Raw genomic sequence first — 20082 nt, forward strand, 5'->3', positions numbered from 1 at the left:
CCCGGAACTAGACCAGGTCCTCTTTACCAACCGCTAATTAAATTGGCTTTTGATTATAGGCTCGAATACAAACAAAAACTGATAGATTATTCATAACGTAAGTTCTGCCATTTTTGACGTGACAACGTCTTATAATTGGATGGTGCCGGCTGCACGCACGAAAAAACATGACTCATGCGGTGTTGTCTCGCTCTGAGGCGTTCCATTTAAGGCTTGCAGTGCAAGCGAGATTGCGCAACGAGCGAAAAAGAGGCACAATCGGTCTCAGCGTTCGGCAGCGTTCGACATCTGTCTCTCTCCTACTTGAGTGAGCGATGCATCCACGTGGACAGCTGCTATACAATAATACATTTACATGTTTTCGACAAGTATGAAGTTCAGTGAAAAGTGAATGTGTTGTCAGATGTCCATACAAAATATCTATCAAACAAATAAAATTAAAATTTACTTTTGAAAAATGAAACCATTCCATCAGTAGTTTCTTATGACATTGTCACGTTCAACTATCGTCAGTAAACCGACTTTACAGACATCCGATATTTATTTAATACCAATTGATACCGAAAATAGCAACAACCTTACCTAACTTTCTAAGAATCGTTCGACAACACCCTGATTGACAATTTCACGTAGGCTCACAGGCCTATTGATTCGCTTGGCACTGCTGTTGTCGCCTTCTACCAATGATTGATTACGAGTCTTCACGCCACCTGAGCTGTTTAGCGATTGGCGTAATTCACAAGCGATCTTCACATGGCGTTTATATTAACAACTAGCTGACCCGGCAGACTTCGTATTGCCTCAATCTAAAGTAAACTTTTGTATAAAATAAACTTAAAAAAAAAACAAAAGGAATCCGTCCAACGGGGGACACATCAAAGGAAAAACAAAATTGTTATTTTTATTAATTCCGAGCATTTTTATATTTATCTACCTTTTAAACCATCTCTGGACTTCCATAAATAATTCAAGATCAAAATCAGCCAAATCAGTCCAGCCGTTCTCGAGTTTTAGCGAGACTAACGAACAGCAATTCATTTTGATATATATTACATTGCAGAACTTATTTAATGGTAGGCAGCGGCTTGAGCGATGGTAACCACTTACCATCAGTCAGGCAATGCTCGTCTGCCTACAAAAGAAATAAAAAAAAGTGTGTGTGTCCGCTCCGACGCACGACTGGAGTTTACTGGATATAAAAAATTAAACGAAACAATACGAGAAATAGTTCTATATTACGACAACACGATACACTACAGATTATTAACAAATTAACGAGACACAAAACAAACGACTAACAAATATATGAAAATACAAAATGAGAGAAACGCGCGATCAGTACGAGGCTTTGTGGCGGACTGCCGGCGCAGCAGCCCGGCGCGCATTTCGTGTGACATGCGCATAACGCATTTCGTGTGACATGCTAGTACGATTTTGGTCCCCATAATTTTCATACCCCGGGCCTATATATGTAAATCGATTCTAAAGGAGTAAACTCCAAAAAAAAAAAGTGTGTGTGTCCGCTCCGACGCACGACTGGAGTTTACTGGATATAAAAAATTAAACGAAACAATACGAGAAATAGTTCTATATTACGACAACACGATACACTACAGATTATTAACAAATTAACGAGACACAAAACAAACGACTAACAAATATATGAAAATACAATAATGAGAGAAACGCGCGATCAGTACGAGGCTTTGTGGCGGACTGCCGGCGCAGCAGCCCGGCGCGCATTTCGTGTGACATGCGCATAACGCATTTCGTGTGACATGCTAGTACGATTTTGGTCCCCATAATTTTCATACCCCGGGCCTATATATGTAAATCGATTCTAAAGGAGTAAACTCCAAAAGTGTGTGTGTCCGCTCCGACGCACGACTGGAGTTTACTGGATATAAAAAATTAAACGAAACAATACGAGAAATAGTTCTATATTACGACAACACGATACACTACAGATTATTAACAAATTAACGAGACACAAAACAAACGACTAACAAATATATGAAAATACAATAATGAGAGAAACGCGCGATCAGTACGAGGCTTTGTGGCGGACTGCCGGCGCAGCAGCCCGGCGCGCATTTCGTGTGACATGCGCATAACGCATTTCGTGTGACATGCTAGTACGATTTTGGTCCCCATAATTTTCATACCCCGGGCCTATATATGTAAATCGATTCTAAAGGAGTAAACTCCAAAAAATTAAAAAAAGAATCTAACACGTTTCAAGCATATTGGTATTGGTACTTGAGTGAATAATCCAAATCAGTGCTTTCCGAGCGATACGTTGTTTTAAGTCGAGCTTTTTAAAAGTTCTGAGCAATCCTTACATCACTGACCAAGAGCTACATATTTTTTAGGGACCACAAAGCTTTAAGTAATCAGAGAACTCAAAGTTAAAAAAATAATAGAAACAAAAACAGAAAATCCCAAAACATACCAAAAAATATCAGAAATTTACTTTTACTGGTAGTACGATATTTTGTGAGTCCGCGCGGTTTGGTACCAACTTTCTATCTATTTCTCTCGCAAAGCAGTCATGGTTTTCAGTTTGAAGAGTGGAAGTTTTTGAAGCTGTGAAGCTTTTGAACTATTCAATTGAGACTCCGACCTCAAATCTCAAAGTTGGTAGTGGCATTCGAATTGTGATTACTACGAATACAGGCGACCACTTAATGAGGTGGACCACTCATTTACCTAACTACGTAATTAATTAATAAGAAAAGTCTATGGAAACTTTTTAATGAGAGTTTGACTGGAATTGAATCGATATTGGCTGCTCTATCAAGTGTTAATAGCAACTAGGATCGATATTGTAAGTTTTGATTCAATTTATATCAATCTTTCTTGACTAATACGATATTTTTTCAAGCAAACTACTAAAATTAAGCTTGATAATGTATAACTTTAGATTGGATATCGGGAGATAAATTATTTGGCAAGCGTATTATTACAGTGAAATCCTTTATAGTGTCTTAAAACGTCCGGTCATCAATAGTCTCAAAAACACAATTAAAACTGTGTACCGTGAACTCAATCACTAGTCTAGGTAATAAATAACCACAATTTTTTTTTTTCAAATTCTAGAAACGTCACTGCGAGATGGGTAGGCTAAAGGTTGTGAATCGGAAATATGAATCAGAGAAATCTACGTTATTCCTTTTTACTTAATATTTGGGTGATACCACTGGCACTCAATGTCTAGCTTCGATAATGGATTCTCAAAGTTTCCATGATATTATTCAAGTCTCGAAACTTTTTTTTTTGTATGGTCAAGTTTTCTTACCGACTCGAATTCGGAAAGCCAAACAAAAGTATTTCTTAGAATATGTACAGAAAAATACTTAACGAGATATTCGTTTATCTGTCGAAACTTTTTGTATTTTTCAGATACTTTTTACTGGTGGTAGGACCTCTTGCGAGTCCGCGCGGGTGGGTACCACCACCCTGCCTATTTCTGCCGTGATGCAGTAATGCGTTTCGGTTTTAAGGGTGGGGCAGCCGTCGTAACTATACTTGAGGCCTTAGAACTTATATCTCAAGGTGGGTGGCGCATTTACGTTGTGGATGTCTACGGGCTCCAGTAACCACTTGACACCAGGTGGGCTGTGAGCTCGTCCACCCATCTAAGCAAAAAAAAAATACCCCACAGTACATTGGATAGTTATATTATATTGGGGCAAAGAATAAAACCAATCGAATTCCTTCAGCTATTTATTCTATCCGCACACCTAAAAAACACCGTCTTTAACGACAACCTGAAGCCTCGCTTAGATTACACGCATTATGACGACGCTACTAACAAGCTCAAATCATCCAGGGACTGTCTTTTTTTTGGACCATCTGTTTCATAAATAATCTATGACGTAAAAAGCTAACGCAGACACATCGCTAATATTATGGTAATCGATCCATCAAGATGTCAATGGAGGTGTATTTTTATCGTTATTAGATGATATTTTCATAATAAAAGCTCGAAGTTCAGAAATAGCTTCTACGCAGAATTACAGGACGCATTAACGTGGGAGTTGAAAAGAAATATGGCAGAAGCACTTAATGCACATATCACTACCAAGTCACCAGAGCTTTTGAAGCGAGCTTTGCGACCTACTGACGCAACGTCGATGCCTTTATTGGATTACAATGAAAGCTCTCATGATTTATAATAAACAGCTTCTCTGAAATCCAATCCATGATTATGATGAGGCGGCTATATGGATAACAATGAAAACAACTTGTATAAAGTCAGAACACGCTAATCACTTGAACTCCAAATAGGAATAAGATAATAAAATAGATCCAATCATACGACAGATGGTAGGGAAATAGCATTAGAAATAAACACTCAAGAAAACAAATCTAGAATGTGGTTTGAAGGGTGGGGCAGCCGTTGTAACTATTGAGACCTTAGAACTCATATCTCAAGGTTGGTGGCGGCATTTACGTTGTAGATGTCTATGGGCTCCACTCGGCTCCAGTAACCACTTAACTCCGGATGGCCTGTGAGCTCGTCGACCCGTTTAAGCAATTAAAAAAAATGCTTCTGAGCTGAACAAATGTCTACTTTCTCAGATGTTTCAATTCTAGCACTATGTCCTTCCAATTTTCCAATTTCTTTATTGCTAGATGAGTGGACGAGCTCACAGCCCACCTGGTGTTAAGTGGTTACTGGAGCCCATAGACATTTACGACGTAAATGCGCCACCCACCTTGAGATATAAGTTCTAAGGTCTCAGCATAGTTACAACGGCTGCCCCACCCTTCAAACCGAAACGCATTACTGCTTCACGGCAGAAATAGGCAGGGTGGTGGTACCCACCCGCGCGGACTCACAATAGGTCCTACCACCAGTAACTTTGTCTTTGATAATAGTCAAAGACAAAGAACAAACCTCCTTAGATATTCCCCTTTATCAATGATTTGTAGTGAATATAACCAAATATGTGCATTAATTGACGGCATTGACATTTTTAACGACACGTGTCCTGGTCTCAAAAACAAACTAGTATCCGAGTTCCTTTGTTTATAATTGATGAGAGAATGTTAAGTAGTTAGCTCTTGTTTTCATGTTATTTTCAAATATACCTACTTTTTTTGTCGTACTGTTAACATTTAAATTTAGCCTATTTTTCCGCTGTTTGTAAAATTGCTGTAACATGTCATAGTTTGTACATGCCTGTAACCGGCTTACATACCTGTACTTAATTATAAACATGTTAATTTTAAGCTTGAATGTTTTGTGTGTATTGCTGTTGGTGTTTCTAAATAAATAAATAAATCATGCTTTAAAATAGACTATATTCAAAATGTCATTTTTCTTTTAAATAAAGCTGTTTAAATAACCTCTATATTATATTGTATAATAAACAATTTTTCACACACCCTTCAACAAAGCCTTTGAAACGAACCGCAAGTGGCCCGACGACGCTTTGTGTCGCCCCCTTTGTCTAACCCCCGACACTGCTACAGAGAATTTATTTAAAAAAAGCCTATAGCTTGATGAATATTTAATGGAGAAGCTTAATAATTTCATGGAAAATGTAATAACTGTACTTAGGTGCACTATATATTACTGGTAGGACCACTTGTGAGTCCGTACGGGTAGGTACCTATTTCTGCCGTGAAGCAGTAATGCGTTTCGGTTTGAAGGGTGGAGCAGCAGTTGTAACTATACTGAGACCTTAGAACTTATATCTCAAGGTGAGTGGCGCATTTACGTTGTAGACGTCTATGGGCTCCAGTAACCACTTAACACCAGGTGGGCTGTGAGCTCGTCCACCCATCTAAGCAGTAATATATATACGAGTCATTCGCATTTTTCTATCCGCGGATTAAAAAAACGCAACCCAATTCCTATATTCGCGACTAAGGATTTCTTTATTAGCTGATGTAATCGATATATCGGTACAAACACATTGATTAAAAGGATTCCATTAAGTAGGTATCCAACCGAATATCCTTTTTAAACGCTTCGTCAATTGGGCTAATAAATAATTAAAATAGACCTTATTACAACTGTGCATAAAGTATGTTTTTACTTTGTCACCTAGAAACTTTTTTTTTCTTTTTTTTATTGCTTAAATGGGTGGACGAGCTCACAGCGCACCTGGTGTTAAGTGGTTACAGGAGCCCATAGACATCTACGACGTAAATGCGCCACCCACCTTGAGATATAAGTTCTAAAGTCTCAGTATAGTTACAACGGCTGCCCCACCCTTCAAACCGAAACGCATTACTGCTTCACCGCAGAAATAGGCGGGGCGGTGGTACCTACCCGTGCGGTCTCACAGAGGTCCTACCATCAGTAATTACGCAAATCATAATTTTTACGGGTTTGATTTTTATTACACGATGTTATTCCTTCACCGTGGAAGTCAATAGTGAACATTTGTTAAGTACGTATTTCATTAGAAAAATTGGTACCTGCCTGCGGGAATCGAACACCGGTGCATCGCTACATACGAATGCACCAGACGTCTTATCCTTTAGGCCACGACGACTTCCCCGACGTATCCCCATATAATCCCATATATCTAATTTACCATTCCATATTTACAGTTTCTGTATTCGCGGCATATTTACGGAACATATAGCCCGCGAATAAAGAGTTTTTATTGTATTTCAAAGTCGCTTCCATACAAGGTAGTTCTGTGTATTCTTATCTTTACTGGCCCTAGAGCTTAGTCTATGGAATCTTTTGTCTATGCGCTTCATTGTGGTCTAGAAAAACCCTTGTGGCGCTTTCTGAAATATTTATAATGAAACTAAAAATGCCTTTTCCACGTTAAAATTTCGTTCATCGCTTGCGTATGCCAAGTCTAGCACTATACAAATAATTTTAAATGAGATTAGCGTAGGATGGGCTCATAAATGCTCACAAGTAGGGAAAGTGATTGAAGAAGAAAGTAATTGAACCCGAAATCGTAACACAATTAATAAATTGAAAATATCTTAATCTCAATATTAGAAAATAAAGGGGCTTAAGATTTCAACTTCACTAAATCGATAACAAGCCTGTCTTGGCATAAAATATTCAACAATATAAAACATGATTTCTTTTTCATACAAAGATTAATGTAATCGAAAGGATGTTTGGATTGTAATGTTATAAAAATGAATATATATACAAGTTGCAATTCATAGCAGTCAGTCAAATTTTACTCTATTCCGTTGTCGTATCACTCTTGTCAGAGCGGTCGTGGTCGTCATTCGGCGTCATTGCTGTGGGCAGATGTTATGCGCCTCACGAGCAATCGCCACTCCTCCCGGTTTGTGGTGAGCCTGGTACACTCATGCAAACACCCACCAACTGCCGACTTGATCTGGTCGGTTATCGCAAGGGCAACCTTCCACGCGGTCTGGTGCCTTCTACTTTGCCCTGAACGACAAGGCGCTCTATGGAGTAATTTATTATTTATTTAGTCATTACTCTAGATGCGCACAAATATTCAAGACTCCCTAATTGTTATATAGTGAAAGTCGCCATCGCCTTTAAGACGCTAACTCGAATTGCCCGAAGCCGAAACGCATCATTGTTTCGCGGCAGAAATAGGCAGAAGGCACCCTGTACCTGGTACAGTATTATTATCATTTTCAGCCCACGCACGTCTCAAGATAGGCCTCCCCAGGGTTCACCACAATAACCGGTCTTGCTCAGCTTGCATCCAGCACATTCCTGCAATTCATGCTGCACTTTTCGATACGTGATAGCTACTCAAGAACTTTTCGGCCCCACCGCCCATCAGAATCTGTTCTACAAGCAATGCGACCAGCCCGCTGCCACTTCAATCTTGCCATCTATGTCAGTTACGTTAGTTCCTTTGCGAATCTCCTCATTTCTGATTCAATTCCGCAGAGTAACTCCGAGCATAGATCTCTCCATTGCTCTTTGAGTATTCTGATAAGGCTCATTGTCACTATTATATATGTCCCTGTCACCAATTATTATCCAAATGTATACGGGCTGAGTGAGATGAGGACTGCCAACGTGACCTGGAGTGATGACAAGAAGTAAATGCAAGACAGGGTCAAGTGGAGACAACTCAGACAACTTGTGAGGGCCCTATGTACCAGTGGGTCTCCCTAGGACTACAACAACAACAACATACGGGCTAATTTGGTTTTTGCCACTTTCGATATTCTTAGTAGTAGCAAATTCAGGTCGTAACCACAATGATGCCACTCAGCGGCGGTTCAGCTCCAATCCGGCACAGCTACTTGCCAAGCAGTCGTGCCCGATCAGCAGTTGTACCGGCCGGAAATCGAGTCTAGCTTACCCATTCACTCAGTCCCCGAGGACTGGGCCAATCTCCTCAATAGCACAGAGGCCGGCCAAAGGATCGGTCAGCCACTCTAGACTCAAAGTACTTTGAGTCTAGATGTGATTATCATGGGTTTTTAATTTATTTAAGCCTATACACCGGTCCAGTTGAGCTTCTGCTAGAGGCTGACAAAACTTAACAAAACACAATTTCTTCCAATGCTCCCAAGCATTAAGATTGACAAACAAGGCAATTCATCTATGAACTCCGGTCGAAGCTGGTCGAACGAATATCGAAGGATCTAATAGCACCTAGAACGCTCGAGAAGTACAACGCCATCTATTGACAGATAGCGGAAACTACTACTATAGATTTGTGGAATATTCTCGATAATTCTAGGGATGAGGTATCGGCTATAAAAACATTGTAGAGATGGCATGTAGTCATTCAGCAATCGGAATTACTCGAAGCGAAACAGCGAACGGATCACCTGAAGCGAAGCGGAACAAGCGAATTGAGAGTCTTAAAGTGTTTATGAAGTATTTAAATGTTCTTAGTGTTGAATACAGTTTTAAATTGTGCTTTGGTGAAATTTTATTTATCCCGAACCCCATCGCCTGACAATATAATTATCAGTAATCCTTAATTCGATTTGCTTTGAATAACTTTGGAAGTTATTTCGCCAGACGCTCAAAAAAAGACTTTACTTACTACACAAACTGAACTGTACCGTAGCCCGACATATTACGTCAGACGGTTAGCTGACAGGAAATTAAAACACAATATCGTATTAAGGAAACAAAAAAGAGCAATCCAGCAATTGTATACCTTATTTTTCGTATCGTATGTGAAAGACAAAGATTTTTGTACATTGGAGTCATATGATCGGATATTTAATTTAGGAAAATGTTAAGGTAAAAAATATATGAATTTAACGGCCAGTAAATTTGATTCGCTCTCCTCGTGTTAGCGTTCGGTGATTGATAATCGGGTAAGAGAGTGCAAGGGGAGTTTTTTGATTGGGAAGGACAAGTATTCTTAGGCCCGTGGTCTGTTCCCAAAACTGGAAACCATCAGGTCCCACGTACTCCACGTGCCCCCTGGACGGACCCCTCGTATGAGGTTTGGCCCCCTGCTCGGATAATAAAAAAGGTTAAGATACATTCCAAAAGGCCTTAGGTTAGTTAAAATTTCACACGATTCTTAACCTTACGCTCGCGACTTTTAGTTATGTATGTAAATGTATTAAGTATAATTAACCAAAAAAAAATTATATTTTATTGCTTTGATGCTTGGACGAGCTCACAGCCCACTTGGTGTTAAGTGGTTACTGGAGCTCATAGATATCTACAACGTAAATGCGCCACCCACCTTGAGATATAAGTTCTAAGGTCTCAAGTATAGTTACATTAAATTGTATTAGTAATGTTTTTAGAGATGCATTTTGCTTTTTACTCTCAGTGGGTACAAACCTCTCGAATTTCACAATACGTCCTACAAACAGTTAGCGTTGGAAAATTCATTCAGAATTCCTTTTTTGATGCTCGGTCAGTTTCCATTCGGACAATACCTCGTCAGGTTTGACTGGCGTGACGCAATTATCGGTTTTAGTTTTACGCGTTGTATGTTCAGCCTTTTCCCCTATAAACGAATCTATTCAGAAAACGGCATTTTAAGCAAATATGTAGGAAACAGCATTGACGTAAAGAAGAAATACTTTTAGGCCTTAACGCGGTTTTCAAAATACCGTAGAAGGCTTCACGTGAAGTTAATAATTCCGAAATACGTCGAGGGGTGAAAGCCTTAAAAATGAAAGCCTGAAAATTAACATAACAAAAAAAGCTTCTTTAGCTATTTGAATGGAGTAAACTTAATTGAAGTTTATTTTAAAAATTCGAACTGTTGATGATAATACCAATTAAAACGCATTCTTTAATCACAAAATTAATGTCGCGTATTAAGAGAAATGTCTCTTAAACCAAAATTAAATAGCCTGTCTCCCCTCAACATCAACTAACTATAATAATATGTAACTAGACGGAATAAGGAATCTGCCTCCCGAATATTTAAATTATTTAACAGGGCTCTGTTTTGATATGTTACAATCCAATTCATAAAGATGGTCAATATTATATGCGACTGAGGTGAAATGATTCACTTGACCACCTTTTTGGGGTGAGTAATTTGTGATCTTAACTACACTACCGCAGTATTTTTATCGGATAGATATTTAGAATTGGAGCTTTGTATTTGTTCTTGTTTGAGTTTTTTTAAATTAAGTATAAAAATTTGATATCCAACGTCTTGGCGCTTTTCTTATCTAGACGGGAAATGTATACTTGGCATCACATTCACAATCAGACCTCGATATATCTACATATATACCTAGTCAGGTCATAAGTATTGTCACACAGTAAAAACTTTTCTTTTAGAATGCTGGCCACAAAAAAGTTTATTGAATTCGAATTTCGAATTGTTCATGAACATAAAAATAGTATACATTTAGAATTTTACTCATTTTAAAATATGGAGTGGACGCTTAAAGAAGACCGTGTTGCAGTTATTGCGTTGCATCGTTGCGGTTACGCGCCAATTCAAATTTTTAACATACTGAAAAATTTGAATATAGCCAAAAGATTCGTTTATCGTACCATCAAACGATACAATGAAGACTCTAGTGTAGATAACAGGTCAAGAAGTGGTCGCCCTCGGTCTGTTAGGATTCCAGCAGTGATAAAAGCTGTGAAGGCGCGAATTCAAAGAAATCCCAAACGTAAGCAGAAACTGTTGGCCCTTCAGATGGGGTTAAGCAGAACCACGGTGAAAAGGGTGTTAAATGAAGATTAGGGCTTCGGGCATATCGAAGAAAAACAGGAAATCGTTTGAATGCTCGTCTAATGGACCTGAGATTGAAGAGATGCCGCGCTTTGTAGAAGCGGTACGCGGGAAAAAAATATCGGGAAATACTTTTTTCGGATGAAAAAATTTTTACCGTAGAAGAGAGCTACAACAAACAAAATTATAAGGTGTACGCACACAGTAATGAAGAAGCGAGCAACCGTATTCCGCGTGTCCAACGAGGTCATTTTCCATCCTCGCTCATGGTATGGTTGGGAGTTTCTTATTGGGGCTTAACAGAGGTACATTTTTGTGAGAAAGGTGTAAAAACGAATGCAGTTGTGTATCAAAATACAGTCCTGACGAACCTTGTGGAACCTGTTTCTCATACCATGTTCAATAACAGGCACTGAGTATTCCAACAAGATTCGGCGCCAGTTCATAGAGCGAAGAGCACACAAAACTAGCTGGCGGCGCGTGAAATCGACTTCATCCGGCACGAAGACTGGCCCTCCTCCAGTCCAGATTTGAATCCGTTAGATTACAAGATATGGCAATACTTGGAGGAAAAGGCGTGCTTAAAGCCTCATCTCAATTTGGAGTCACTCAAGACATCCTTGATTAAGGCAGCCGCCGATATTGGCATGGACCTCGTTCGTGCTGCGATAGACGACTGCCGCGCAGATTGAAGGCCTGTATTCAAAATCACGGAGGTAATTTTGAATAAACTTTAGTGTCATAAGAATCTATGTTTTGTTAAGTTCATTTTGGTATATGAATGGTTACATAATGAATAAACTTGTTTCAATTATTTTACATTAAACATGTGACAGAATTTATGACCTGACTAGGTATTACACCTGAAGCAAAAACTTTGTACCCCTTTTCACGAAAATTGCGCGGACGGAGGAGTATGAAATTTCCCACACTTATAGAGAACATAGAGAAAGAGTGCCGAATGCTATATTTTTTAATTGTGCATAAAAAACACTGTAAATCAATAAAAAAAACATTACACACACTGCCTTGTATTTGACACACACACACGAATATAGATTATATCTTTTGTTTATTGTTAAAGTCTGTGGTCAAATTGAGAATAGGCTTATATTGTTTGTCTTTAATATTATTTGTCTATAGTGTAGCGCTGATGAAATCTGTATTTATAGAAGTAAAGCCTTTGATAATAGAACCATAATAATTTTCAAACTTATATTTAAACTAGCGACCCGCCATCGCTTCGCTTCGGAAACCTTAAATTTTATTATTAATAGCTGAGTCTCGCGACGTTACCCGCGGTTATTGTCGTACCGCAAGTGACGCCGCGGGACGAAGCTAGTCTAAAAAAAGTAGCCTAAGTTACTCCTTATATCATCAACTACCTATCAGTGAAAGTCGCGTCAAAATTGGTTCAGCCGTTCCAGAGATTAGCCGGAACAAACAGACAGACAGACAAAAATTGTAAAAAATGTTATTTTGGTGTATGTACTGTATATAATATATTCATATGCATGTACTAAAAAGCGGTTATTTTAATATTACAAACAGAAACTCCAATTTTATTTATATGTATAGATTAATCAGTAAGGTCGAATTTCGACTACTGGGCGACCACTAGTTTTAAATAGATTCTCATTTAATTCAGTGAAATTACCATTTTGTCTATCAACGCCACTGGCAGTATTGTTCCAGTTTGCTTCCGTCTTCAAGATTGTCGGTATTCCGGTTCTTGATGTTAGTGACCGGTAACCACTTAACACCAAATAAACTCAAAGCTCGTTTCCCATTAACCTTAAAACTATGTTCGGAGCTGTGATGCATCACACAGGCAAAATTCCCAAATTATAAATGTATCTTCTTCATTGTGATTCTCAAAGGGTTTTATATTATATAATCTTCTATATATATAAAAATGAATTGCTGTTCGTTAGTCTCGCTAAAACTCGAGAACGGCTGGACCGATTTGGCTAATTTGGTCTTGAATTATTTGTGGAAATCCAGAGAAGGCTTAAAAGGTAAAGATAAATATGAAATAGTTCGGAATAAAATAAAAATAACAATTTTGTTTTTTTTTTATGTGTCCCCCGTCGGACGGATTCCTTTTGTTCGTTTTAAGTTTATTTTATACAAAAGTTTAGGTCTTTTATTTATCGATTGAGGCACTACGAAGACTGCCGGGTCAGTTAGTATATTCATATTTATTTCACCTGAGAAACAAAAGCATAAATCGATTTCGTTGGATTAAACTTTTACAGGCAAACACATACTATTATACAGATTACCCCGATCTAAATAATTCACAAACATTCGATTTAGGTAAAGCACTTTTCGAACGGTTTTAAAAAATCATTCCATTCGGATACATTAATCAAACACTCGGGTTTATTTTGTTTGGTTTACATTTCAACGCATCGTCACAGTGTAAATGACTAGACGTAAGACAACACAGTGAATATAAAAAAAGGTGCTAAGTTATCGTAGTATACATTACAAAAGTAAAGTTTCATTTGCGTCACAGAAACATGTGGTAACTGGTCGAATCAGCAAAATAGCCTGTTTGAGAAAGAGAAAATAAAATTTGAACTCCATGACATCAAAATTAAATAAGTTAGGCCTTTAAAATCTAAGCTAAGGAAAGGTTAACTAAAATTCACTTATACTTATATGCCTATTTACCTACCAGTACCCTTGAGGGTCTATTCTAGCTTTACCTTAATTAGGGGGCCCTCCGACGGGGCTTAGTCTGAATAATATCTGGTCTAGCATGAGCAATGCCTTCCTGCATCTATCATCGGATCAGAATCGCGACCCGCTGAGATCTGGCGCGATTGCTTGTGAAAGTCCCATAGTCTGTACCATCTGGGGTACCATCCATCTATGCTCTACGTCGACCCTGTCCCGCCATCTCAATGGTCCCGACTGGGCTCCGATCCGGTCCAGGGTAGGGCGCCGTCTATCAGCGGCAGGAGTTTTTGGTGAGGTTCAAGTCCCACATACGGTGATTTTCTTCTGTACAAAAAAAAGGTCTGTACCAAGAATTATGGAAATGAGCTCATGTCCTGTTGCTTATTGTTAAAACAAAATAGACAATTGCCTTTAATTTAGTTAAACTAAAGCTTAAGCGAATTTTTAACGCTATGAACATTCGATAGATGGCGCGCAATATATTACAATAAATAGCTCAAACATTTGCTGATTGTTTCAGTGAAATGCAAGAAGAACTCATTTGGATTATATAAATTGAAGATTCTTTTATCTTTTTTAATTTTATTTCAAGACAATCGCAACTTGTTGAACAGTACCTACTGATATTATTTGTATACTGTGTAGACAATCAAATAAAACGAATCCTACTCATAATGTACATACACATATTTGCTCATAAACATAGAAAAATCAAATTCTTGTTTGCATAAACAGAATAACTTTAAATTTAAATTTGGCTTATATATTTACGGCCTTAAAAAGTTCAATATTCCTTAGTAATAATGCGCAGTGTTAAGAAATGAATTGGCAGATAGTCCCAAATGCCAAGCTAAATTGGTCTGTAAGCTCGTCCACCCATCTCTCTCTCTCTCTGTGTGCGTCGTATTCCTCAGTTCTGAGGGTCGTGACCTTTATGTCCACCCATCTAAGCAATAAAAAAAAACTATTCTTACTTACTGAATCTACATAATATTTTAGTTGATTTTCCTCTACGAAAAGTTGTGATAATGAAACTTCAACATTAATGAACAAAGGGAGAATTTTTTTTAAAAAAAAGCTCACTTTAAAAGTTTTACGTTAAAATTCACTTATTAGAAACATCGTGCTGTCTGCACATAGGAATAATGCTTTAAGTAAAAGCGTACTCATTCTTCTAATGCGCTTTTAATAAATACAGAAATAAAATTTAAAAACAGTTCTCGCCATCCCTACTGATACTTCACGATCGTAAGTACTATTATTTTTCGTACTACATAAAATTATTTGGTGTGTCATCCCTAATGAATAGCAACGATGACATAGGACAATTATGAGGAATTTATTTAGTCGGTTTTTAGCTTCATCATTTCACACAGTAATATCTTTGGTACTTCAAAGTACGGGTAACAAAGTGTTTGATAAAAATTAGGCCATCCCTGTTTAAGAGAGAATAATTTACATCGTTGCGCCAGTAGCTTGAATTAGCGGTTTCACTAGAACTTTACACGTAGTTCAGCTGAATTTATGTCGCTGATAGTTTTCCGCTGGAGTTACACGTTATTGCATTTCGGGAGTGCATTAAAGCGGTTGTACTACATTTTGTTTGTTACGTTTTGTAACTGTTAGCTTAGAGTGCAGCTTTTCCCAAAGTAAGCCATAACGCCCCCTTGTAGACGCTCCAGGCCTAAAGAGGGGCGGTAACAGACCCAGAAAAAAAATGGGAGCGTTGTCTAGTAGCTTGGGAGGTGATTTGTAATTTCATCTAGGAGGACTCTTAGACAACGACTGAGAGATCTCGTTATAGTGGTTATTAAATATGTGAAAAAATGGGGGCGCTAAAAAATAATTTGTTCTCAAAGTGGGCAGTAGACAAAATAAGTTTGGGAACCCCTGGCTTAGAGGATTTAGGAATATCAAAGCTTTGTGAAAGGACGTCTGCTTTTATGGTAAGCTCTGAAGTGCTAATGTTATGGAAGTTAACTCGTCCAGCTTGCCTAGTGCAAAGGGTGCTTAAAAACGAATAGCCCCTTCAACAACATTACGGTTACGATCAGTAGTTTAGGATTGGGGGGTGACCTTCGTAGCCATACTCGTCCAGCTCAGCAAAGAGTATGATTTGCAACGTAACCAATACATTAGCCTGTTGAGTATCTCGCCGGATCTTCTCAGCGGGTGGCGGTCCGATTCGGTAGTAGATTTATTCGTGAAGCAGCTACCCTTGAGTTGTTCGAAGGCGCTCAGGCAGCTGTTAGCAAATCCCATCCTTCCTGACTGAGCCTTTTTTGCCACCTGTCCTTCCTTCCTTCCCAAAAAAAAAGTTGGTGCTATAGCCCAGATCAGGTAAGGTATTCTTACCTGAGGAATGATGGATAAGTAAATGTTTAAATCACTTGCCAAATTGATCCATTAACTATGAGTATCTTAGAAAAATACCACAAAAATTATTGCAGGCATTAATGCGATAATGGTTGAAGGAAGCCTCTATATAATTCTACTTGAAAGTGCTGAATGGGACGATATTATATGGAGACCAGATGGCGTCCAAAATAGTAAAGCAGTCCAATCTAACCAGTTTCCGAACATATTTCGCAGAATGTGCATTAGACAACCGCAAGGCTTCCGGATTCAGTACCGAATTGCCGGCGCATTCATCTAAGATAGAGCTTTAATTTGTAAAGTAACTTGTAAGCACTTGGCGGTTACCCAGGATAGTTGGGAATTCGCGTTAGCTGTTGTCTGAGGTAATGGCCAATAAACAATGCATCGAGTTTCATGAATTTCAATGCACCCGAGGATTGAATGCACGTGTATGGTTACAGTGAATGTTTATTTCAGTTTTAAATTCGTTATATATTTATTTCTGGTGATAAAGCGTGTTGCTATCTCAAACTCATTGGTACTATTGTCTGTTCACCTTAATGCTACCGCAAAATAATAATGTCCTTAGTTTTCAACGATAGATTTCAGATTTGTAAGCTTAGACATTGCTTAGACATTAGCTAGTATTGCTGCAGTCCTGAAATTGTCTATGTCTATTGTCAGCTGTTGCAGCATTCAAAGGAACCGGCCGTATGCTTATCCGCCGGTTGAAGCTATAAAAAAGATAGATAGTGAAACTTATTAATTTTTTATCTTAACCAACTTATCCATAACATAAATAACATCCCCATATATTTCCGTTCCTCCTATAAGCCCTTTTAATCCACAGTGCGATGTTGGACCACCGTAAATTTTGTCCGGCACAGACTTCGGCCATGTATCATCGTTTTTATTGTTTTCATATAAATTATTCCATTTATTTACCCTTCTTTTTTGTCTGAGCTTTTCAGATAACATAGCCCTTAATAAACAGAGACTTTGACGTAGAATTTTTTGGGCTTTCATAACGATCAGCAGAGATATTTTTCTGCTGTGCGCGTTCAGCTATTAAGAAATTCTCAAAAGCATAACCACTTTTTATAGTTAGGTTTTGTAAATAAGAAGCACCCGCTGTTAAAATTAGCCAAGTCATTAAACTGCTCACAAACTGCTGGGACAAAGGTAATTAATTATGAACGCATTTCAAGTTGCTTCGTAGTTAAAAGTTTTATGAAATTTTATACAATTACTATGACAATATTATTACTAGTATTATGTTGTATGAGCCCCACACGCTTAAGTACCACCATCATGGCTATTTCTACCGTGAAAGAGTAATTGGTTTCAGCTTGCATAGCAGGACGGCCTTTGTATTGTAAAAACTGAAGCTTAAAACTCTTGTCTCAAGGTAGGTGGCGGCATTTACGTTGTAGATGTATATGGACTCTGGTAACCACTTAATACCCAGTTGGTCGTGGCCTCGTCCACCCATCTAAGTAATAATTTTTATAATAAAAATAAAGAAAGAATTTTCTAATGAAATACGTACTTAACAAATGTTCACTATTGACTTACACGGTGAACGAATAACATCGTGTAATAAAAATCAAACCCGCAAAATTATAATTTGCGTAACTACTGGTGGTAGGACCTCTTGTGAGTCCGCACGGGTAGGTACCACTGCGCTGCCTATTTCAGCCGCGAAGCAGTAATACGTTTCGGTTTGAAGGATTGGGCAGCCGTTGTAACTATACTGAGACCTTAGAACTCATATCTCAAGATGGGTAGCGGCATTTACGTTATACATGTCTATGGGCTCCGGTAACCACTTAACACCAGGTGGGCTGTGAGCTCACCCACCCATCAACGCAATAAAAATAATAAAAAGAAAAAGAAAATCATTAAAACTCTGCTAAACAATGAATCCATTTATATGCACAATCGTCGCTAATATTACCATAGCAATAACCACGTAGTTTTGGTTTGTTTTTTTCTGCCCTTGAAGCAAAATCATTTATAACACCTGATATACAATGATTACAGGACACTATACACATTAAGCAGTAAACGATGAAAATAAGTCATAAATCACGAGTCCCATTTTGCTTATGAAATTGTTGAACCGCTATTTTTCAAACCGGACCACAGAACTGTGCTACGTGATACATATTTTTGCTACACTTAGCACCGGTTTTTTTTATTTATTGCTTAGATTGGCGGACGAGCTCACAGCCCACCTGTGTTAAGTGGTTACTGGAGCCCATAGACATCTACAACGTAGACGCGCCACCCACCTTGAGATACAAGTTCTAAGGTCTCAAATAAGTTACAACGGCTGCCCCACCCTTCAAACCGAAACGCATTATGGCTTCACGGCAGAAATAGGCAGGGTGGTGGTACCCACCCGCGCGGACTCACAAGAGGTCCTACCACTAGTTCCATGAAAAAATCCTGAAATGAATCGAAAGAAAAATACAAGTACTAAGTTCGAATGCAGGCCAATAATACGACGAAATTACCTACTTAACTAATGAATAATCTCGCGTTAATGCCGTCCTAAACACACAGCCACGAGACAAGCTCAAACAAAAACGTTTGAACAGGGCGCGGGGTTGCTTGAATGTCTCTTTTGCTTTTCACGATATGAATTGACACAGAAGGTGTGAATCAATTCAACTGTAAGGTCGCTTGAATAATTCATACTAAATTCATAATTAAGTCCCAATTATACTTAGGCCTGCATTTAGGCTAGGGATGCTCTTGTTGTAAGTACATAATTAGATGGGTAAATTAGTTCACGACTCATGTAGTGCAGTTATGGACATGTAAACGGTATTCCTCTGTAACCGTATTTTTTTTTATTGCCCTTGTAGACATACGGCCCACCTGATGGTGAGTGGTTACCGTCGCCCATGGACTTCAGCAATGCCAGAGGCAGAGCCAAGCCGCTGCCTACCGCATTATGTCACTCTTCGGGTCCATCGTCCGTCTGTTAGTCTTGCCACATGCCCCGTCCATTTCCATTTCCTAACATAATATAACGAAATATAAAGTTAAGGTACCTAACGTTTCATACAAAACAGAAAATGTAGAGAGGGCCTTCACTAGTTATAAATTAATGTCCACCGTCCAATACTGGACTTTGCGTGCGTTCTTTTAATGTTATTTGGGGTCTCAGGAAATATAGTGACTAACTTAATCGGTCCTCGGTCCAGAACAAATTGACATCGAACTCCTCATTGACGTATACATCTATACTAATATTATAAAGAGGAAAGATTTGTTTGTTTGTTTGTTTCGAATAGGCTCCGAAACTACTGGACCGATTTGAAAAATTATTTTTCCATTAGAAGCCGACATTGTCCCTGATGAACATAGGCTACTTGTTTTTAATTTAATTTTATTTTATTTTATTTTTTTGGTTTCAAGTGTGTTTTAATGTTTCCGAAGCGAAGCGAGGGCGGGTCGCTAGTAGTATATAAAACTGTACAATATCTTCAAAAGGGATATAATAGTGACTGAAATCTCAGAAATACTGCACAAGATGGCGTCCACAATTCTGGGAAAGCATACTTCACGCCCGGACAAAGATTTTTGCTTTATATAGCACAAATTTGCCCTCGCGTGGAGTACTGCTCGCATCTCTGGGCTGGGGCTCTCAAATACCAACTTCTTCTATTTGACTCCATACAGAAGAGGACCGTTCGGATTGTCGATAATCTTATTCTCACACATCGTTTGCAACCTCTGGGTCTACGGAGGGACTTCGGTTCCCTCTGTATTTTGTACGGTATGTTCCATGGGGAGTGCTCTGAGAAATTGTCTGAGATGATACCATCATCTCTTTTTTACCATCGCCACCGGAGTAGAGTTCATCAATACTACCACTGCGGTCATCCCCTGTGCGTTTCTAGAGGTATTTTTTACC

The sequence above is a fragment of the Bombyx mandarina genome, chromosome 24, assembly GCF_030267445.1.
Source record: "Bombyx mandarina strain Sakado chromosome 24, ASM3026744v2".
NCBI classification, from domain to species: domain Eukaryota; kingdom Metazoa; phylum Arthropoda; class Insecta; order Lepidoptera; family Bombycidae; genus Bombyx; species Bombyx mandarina.